Raw genomic sequence first — 7437 nt, forward strand, 5'->3', positions numbered from 1 at the left:
GAGGCACCTAAGACCCTAAGACCACAGCTCCTCGCCGCAGCTTCAGCAATGGAAACTTTGAACATTGTCCACTCGGGTTCAATGCCCCCAGCCTCCACAGGGATGCACGAAAAGCTCCGCCGGAGGTGTGAGTTGAAAATCTGTCGGACAGGGGCCTCCTCCAGACGTTCCCAATTTACCCGCACTACACGCTTGGGCTTACCAGGTCTGTCCAGAGTCTTCCCCCCCCCCCTGACCCAACTCACCACCAGATGGTGATCGGTTGACAGCTCTGCCCCTCTCTTCACCCGAGTGTCCAAAACATACGCCCTCAGATCAGATGAAACGATTATAAAATCGATCATTGACCTTTGGCCTAGGGTGCTCTGGTACCAGGTACACTTATGAGCATCCCTATGTTCGAACATGGTGTTCGTTATAGACAATCCATGACTAGCACAGAAATCCAACAACAAACAACCACTCTGCTTTAGATCAGGGAGGCCGTTCCTTCCAATCACGCCTCCAGGTGTCTCCATCATCACTGAAACTGCAAAATAGCACCAGGGAATGTTTGCGCCTGAACACGCCTCTTCTTTTCGCTGTACCGCCCCCGGGAGCGCAAATACATTCCCTAATTCATCAACGTGCGTCCTGTGGAGGGAAAAGTCCGCTGTAGGTTGGGTGCGAAATAGGAATGAAACATGCATCGGTGTACAGAGGCAATTGCGCTGAGTGCAAGATAGGACCCTATGGCTGCATCTCATAACCCGCTTTGTGATTAGAGTGCGGGAGGCGGGTATGGCTGCATCCTGAGCGCCTCATGTCAAGCCGTCCCGCCTCATGCCGAGGCACGTCCAACGGTAAGTTCAGAGGGTCAAAAATATGAAATCGAATTATTTTCCAGCTGGAGATACGGGTAAGTTCATGGGCGCCAGTTTGGTTTGAAATGTGCTGGGGACAGAGACGCAGATTTGGAAGTACATTTCCAGAAGTGCTGGGTACAATGACGCATTATTTATTTGTTTCTCTTTCAAGCAGGTCATGTTTGAAAGATGCTGTCCTGTAGCTAACTAATGAATAAAAATGTGGTTTAATGTATGTAAACAATGATCAATGATTACCAAATTTCTCTTTTTATATTGCTTCTCATAACCACTGAAAACTGTCAAAAAATCAAACCCAAAGCCCAATTATTATGGACGTTATCTGACATCTGACGCGTTTCTGCTTCACATTTTCAGCAGGGCATCAGTGGTTATGAGGAGCAATATGACAGAGAAATTTGGTAATCATTGATCATTTTGGGTAGGCTACAAGCTTTTTCCTCGCCATATTATATGCCATATATTTCGGTTTAGTTCTTTTGACAGGCTTAAGTGTTCAGTATAAGATATGGCCATGAGAAATTTGGTGATCATTGATCGTTGTTGAGGTACATTAAACCACATTAAGCTTTTTCACGTTAAGCAGAATGTCCCGACAGGCAGTGTTGCTCAGCAGCAGAGCGGCTGTGTCTGTGCCTGCCCTGTGGCGATAGAGATTGTTGTGAATTTCTTGGCATCTTTTGCTCAAGAATTATATGTGTTATGGACTCTTTTTTTTTTAAACTAAATTGAGCTAAAGATTTTCAAAAAGTGGTGGGTACAAAATGACTCATGATTTAAATCTGGTATAGGTATGCGAACCACCGTCCCCCACCGTCCCCATCGAATCGACGCCATATGGCGAAGTTCGTGACCACGTTTGTTGCAATCAATTGAGACATTTTTAAACTGTTAAAGTAACAATTTTAGCCATACATATAGTTTGCTGATTTCTGGATGTTATTGTTGTGTCCCTGATGTTAACGTACATTTGATGAAACCTGCATCAGCGTTGGTTTGTTAGCAAATTAGCTAACGTTACTGAGGTATATTAACATCCTACTTTATTCTGATCATTCTATAACTTGTATTTAGGCCATATCTGAACTATCTATATGTAGCTAGAAGTGATGAACTTTAGCCTACTTTCAGAAGACACCTCTCTGGAAAACATCTGTCATGCTTATCAGTGGGGCCTCGAGACAAGGCCAGTTGGCTTGTAGCCATTGGTCAAAGTATTGTTCCTCCCCATCTATGTTACATATGTTATAGAATATATACCTTGTTCGAACAAAGAAAGCCAGAGTGACCATCAGAGAATTGGGAAAACAGGTCCTCTCCGAGCTCTGCAGGGCTTGTACATGATGCTGATTTCTTGGATGTGAATAAACCTTTATAATCAAGAAACAGTGTCGGTGATTCCTCTCCACGTAGCATTACACCATCGCTACATACGACACCACATTATAGAGCAATTTATGGTTGCAGACTCTGCAACCATTTGATTGCAACCATGTGATTTTCCTTAAGGTACACATCAGTGTCTTTAAAAAAAATAAAGTATTAAAATAGTAAAGTATTTTAAAGTATGTCATTCCAGAAGCAAGCTTTTATTTTGAAAAGTAGAAGCTCGGGGTCGGCACCAGGCGGGATGGCATGACATGGGATGCTCCAGGCTGCAGCCATACAGTCTTGGAGGGCGGATCAGGCCAAAATTTTTTCTGTCCGAGTTTGGCCGGCACCTAAAAGAGCAGTAACCAAACCCAGCCCGAGCCCAACATTAAGATATTTATGTCTGAACCCGACTCAAGCCCAAAACAGTTAAAATCAAATTTTTTTTCCTCATACTAATGACACATGTATCTTTGTTTGTGAGGAAAGCCTGTTTTATTAAGCAACTTATTAAGCACATTTACAACTTGTGTTGATAGAAACTAAAGTTCAACAACTACATTAGTTCAAAATTAGTTTTACAGCTACACAGCAAGCTCCACTCAGATCATGTATCCTCCTTCAGAGTCTCTCTGAGAAACTTTGAACAGTCTTCAACAGTGGAGAAAAACAAAGTCTTCCCACCACTTTCCTGCTCTGAAAGAAACATCTCAACTCTTCATTGTGGGCAGCGAGACCAAACTCTTTAGAAAGACATTTCTCAAGTCCACAACTAAAGAAATGATCCCTGAAAGTATAGTCTTGGTTTGTTCTGAATGTTTCTCAGGGTCTTATGTGTGGAGACGAGCACTTCTACTCCTGGTCAACTCCTGACACTCACTAAGACACTCCTACTACTCTCAGTAACAGATTCATTTATTTCCTTGTCAGAACATATTCCAAGTAAAAGAGCTTTTTCTTTGGCATTTGGCATCTATTTTCTGTTACTACAGGTTTAATGTCAGGTTCAGCCCAGAGTTTTCTGTATCACGACAGTGGATCACTTGTTACCGGATTCAATCGCCGTGGTAACTCATGCTGAACACCTACCCTGGTCGGGAGCAGGTTATGTTGGAGATTAGAGATCAACCGGTGTAAAAGCATCGCCTGCTGACCAATCAATACTTAGAAGATCAGGCGTGGCTCGGTGCGCCGGAGAGAGAGGTGGGCTCATAAAAGTTAAAACATTTAGAGACCGACAACCCCGTTTATATTCCCTGATGGGTATCTTTATGAAAGATATAGATGTTCAGCGCGGGGAATTACGTTTGTCGGCTTGTTGAGCCGTGTGTTGCCAATGCGCATTATCGGTTTGAATTATGTTTTTATATTGTTTATTTTCTCTGACGATCGCTACCACTGCCAGGGTTGCAACTGAAATAATAGGCTAAAGCAACGGCAGTTTATGGAAAGCACAAGTGTAATTATGGCCAGATCTTGTGCCTGACTGATGGGGAAGTGATATTTATGAGAGTTGTGATTTACGCATTTACAGCGTCGGCTTTCTTTTGCCAGCTCTCCTTCCTGTTTTAGGAAGCAGCGACTGTATTGCGTTTTGCCTGTAAAACCGTGTCTGTGTTCTTCATATTTATGTAGAATTATAGTTTGCTCTTCTTATATAAAATATGAGACTCTGGTAGATGTTTGCCATTGGTTATGATGTGCAAACACCACCTCTTTATGTGAACGCCTCGTATCGCTGGATTGGGAAACCCTGGGTTGATTGAACTAGTTGATAACCAGCGTCGTGACACAGCTTATGCGGGACCGTGGTTGTTAGGTTAGGTGAAGACAGGTAACTGAAAGAAGTCCGGGACATGTTGATCTGGATTGGTAGTACAGGCCTTGGAAGTAAAAGCCCACCAATAGGAAGAGACAACACCCCATGGGGGATGAGAACTTTCTGTTAAACCAAAGAAAGGGTCCATTCTACTGAGCTCCAGGGTGAAGTAGGATGGCCTACATTTATGTCATGTTATCCTTTTGCTTTATTCTTTGTATACAAGTTCTATTATTATTCCAGGATTAATAAACCACCTTAAAGGAGAGAAGTTGTTTGTCTTCTGTCCTAACTGACCAACTGGACCAAGGGCAGATATCAGTTAATCAACCATAATGTGAGGACCTTAGTTTAAAGTCTTGTTCTTTAAACAATACACACAGTCCACTTGGACCACATCTTCCAACAGTGGAGAAAGTAGAAAGACTTTAGAAAGATAAGACCTCCTTTCCTCTGAAGCGTCCTCGTGAAGTGTCAGCTGTATGACCAGAGTTGGCATCGTTCAGCTGCATGGCTTCCAGAAAGCAAAATTACGAATCCCACTATGGTCACGCCAAGACCCATTGGCGTGGTCATCGGTTGGGGTTAGGAATTTAACCTCGAGTGGTTAAGGTTAGGATAGCCGATTGGTCAGGGATAGGACCTGAACAAATCAGGTTACGTTACCTTGCGTAAGCATGGACGCCTATCCAATAGTAGTTATTGAAGGGCGGGTCTTGGCGTGGCCATAGTGGGGAAAACAAAATATTGCTTTCAGGAAGGCTGCTCTGGTGCATCCTAGCTCCTCGGGGGTAGAAATAAAAGCTTTGAGACGGCCTTCATGAAGGAGGGCCAGAACATCTTCCGGTTCCACAGAGGAGCAGGAGCTATCGAAAGAGAGAAGTGAGATGCACCTAAGGTCAAAAGACTGGCTTCTTCAAAGCCCCATGCACCATCTCCTAACTTTAGTTCAACACCGTGCTGCGCCTGATGTCATTGTTATTGGTCTTCTGCACACACGGGTCAGTTCAAAACCATGTAAACAGTTCACACTGGTATCTGATATAAGCCACATTTTAAAAAAGTAACTTCAACAGCCAATCAAAAAAATCTGATCTGAGCAAAAAATCCAAACTAAGCATTAAGACTTATGTGTGTGAACGTAGCCTAACAACCTAAATACAATCTACTTGTTGCTCTTCTGTGAAAAGAGAATCAAAGTGAGAAACATTTCAAATCAAAACACAAGCCTGAAGCCACCATCACTTTCTAAATGAACGCCAATAAATTGAATTTTTCTTCTAATTAACAACTTCTTCTTAAACTGTGGTTCAGTTGTGGATGCTATTCTTCTAACTCCGTATTTAGAATGCATCATACTGTAACAATTTGAAAAACTTGGAATTGTAGAGCATGTAGATTTAAAATTTATTTTGCTAGAAAACTGTAGCTTGAGACTTACACAATTGAAATGTTAGTTTTACAGCTATACAACAAGCTCCACTCAGATTATGTTTCCTCCTTCAAAAGGTCTCTGAGAAACTCTGAACAGTCTTCAACAGTGGAGAACAACCAAAGTCTTCCCACCAGTTTCCTGCTCTGAAGGAAACATCTCAACTCTTCATCGTGGGCAGTGAGACCAAACTCTTTAGAAACACATTTCAAGTCAACAACTAAAGAAATGATCCCTGAAAGTATAGTCTTGGTTTGTTCTGGATGTTTCTCAGGGTCTTATGTGGAGACGAGCACTTCTACTCCTGGTCAACTCCTGACACTCACTAAGACACTCCTCCTACTCTCAGTAACAGATTCATTTATTTTTTGTCAGAACATATTCCAAGTAAAAGAACTGTTTCTTTGGCATTTGGCATCTATTTTCTGTTACTACAGGTTTTATGTCACGTGAGGCCAGACAGACGTTTAAACCCCCAAAACATTTTATATGAATCATTTGTCCCCTTCATTTAACTTTAATAAGTCAAAAGTCTCCACGGCACTCATTCACCATCAGGAGGAAAAGTGTCTTTGTTAAATTCAGGACTTCACCAGGAGTAAAAGCCCACCAATAGGAAGAGGCAACACCCTGAGGGGATGAGAACTTTCTGTTAAACCAAAGAGCCATTCTACGGAGCTCCAGGGTGAAGTAGGATGGCCCACATTTATGTCATGTAATCCTTTTGCTTTACTCCTTGTATACAAGTTATATTATTGTTCCAGCATTAATAAACCACCTTAAAGGAGACAAGTTGTTTGTCTTCTGTCATAACTGAACAACTGGACCGGCTTCAAAGTGGTGATAAAATAAGAAGGAAATGGCAAAACGAAATGAAGCGGAAAGTAATGCGTTTACTTACAAATTAACCAAAAGACAGAGCAGAGACCATTTGGCTGCCTTCAGTTTTCCCATTAAACCCCTGCTGTCACGAGGAAGCTCCAGTCTAAATACAGACAGATACAACACCTTCAAGGTTTCCCTACACTACACAAAGGAAATGTCATGTTCTTGGTCTGATGGATTTGAAAAGGACCCGCCTCAATGCTGAAACTTTAACCCCAATAAATTAGAAACTTCACATAGAATACTGTACAGTATTAACACAGACAATTGCTCTGAAAACATCAGCTGAGCCGGAGTCAACCAAACTGCAAAAAAGAAAGTAAACTATCCTATTTGGAAAACAACTTTACTGCTTAAATTTTGGTTTTAGACACAACAGGCTCCACTCAGATATGTTTTCTCAACAGTCTTCAAAAAGTGGAGAAAACACCAAGTCTTCCCACCAGTCTCCTGCTCTGAAGGAACCTTCTCAACTCTTCATCGTGGGCAGTAAGACCAAACTCCTTAGAAACACATTTCTCAGGTCAACAACTAAAGAAATGATCCCCATATAGTCTTGGTTTGTTCTGGATGTTTCTCAGGGCCTTATGTGTGGAGGCGAGCACTTCTCCTGGTCAACTCCTGACACTCACTAAGACACTCCTACTCTCAGTGACATATTCATTTAGGGATCTTCGGTATTTATGGAATGGACCACGGGAGAAAAATATGGGAGGGTCATGTGTTTTTATTCTTTGCTGATGGGAGGGTCATTCAATTTTTATTTGGTCTACAGGAGAGGTCTCCCAACTTTGTTATTCATGAGAAGAGCAAAATTTCAAAGTGCCTCGTTTAAGCATGTTATCATGCTCCATGTAGCTCTCTCAGTCACCATTTTATCGCTAGCAGATGGGTCCCTCCCTATTTAGTCAGTCAGACCTGTAGCTTAGAGACTGTGGGATTCCCAAACTGAATAACTTCCACTTGCACATATAAACACAAAACTGCTTTACTAGTGGTTAACTATTTGTCTGCTGAAAAAATGATTATATTCATTAGCACGATTGCTGTACTGTTTCGTTCAA

At 42.0% G+C, this 7437-nt stretch overlaps 1 non-coding gene and 2 pseudogenes across 1 annotated transcript; all 3 read right to left on the bottom strand.

Moving 5' to 3' along the window:
- Nucleotides 1-2834: 2834 nt before the first annotated feature.
- Nucleotides 2835-3040, bottom strand: LOC114547522 (small nucleolar RNA U3). Its single transcript, XR_003691185.1, has one exon. It is a non-coding gene; the product is annotated as a small nucleolar RNA U3 (small nucleolar RNA).
- A 2494-nt stretch (nucleotides 3041-5534) lies between these two features.
- LOC114547513 (uncharacterized) lies at nucleotides 5535-5739 on the bottom strand (annotated as a pseudogene).
- A 1015-nt stretch (nucleotides 5740-6754) lies between these two features.
- LOC114547535 (uncharacterized) lies at nucleotides 6755-6936 on the bottom strand (annotated as a pseudogene).
- Between the last annotated feature and the right edge of the window lie 501 nt (nucleotides 6937-7437).

The sequence above is a fragment of the Perca flavescens genome, chromosome 20 (assembly GCF_004354835.1).
Source record: "Perca flavescens isolate YP-PL-M2 chromosome 20, PFLA_1.0, whole genome shotgun sequence".
NCBI lineage: Eukaryota > Metazoa > Chordata > Actinopteri > Perciformes > Percidae > Perca > Perca flavescens.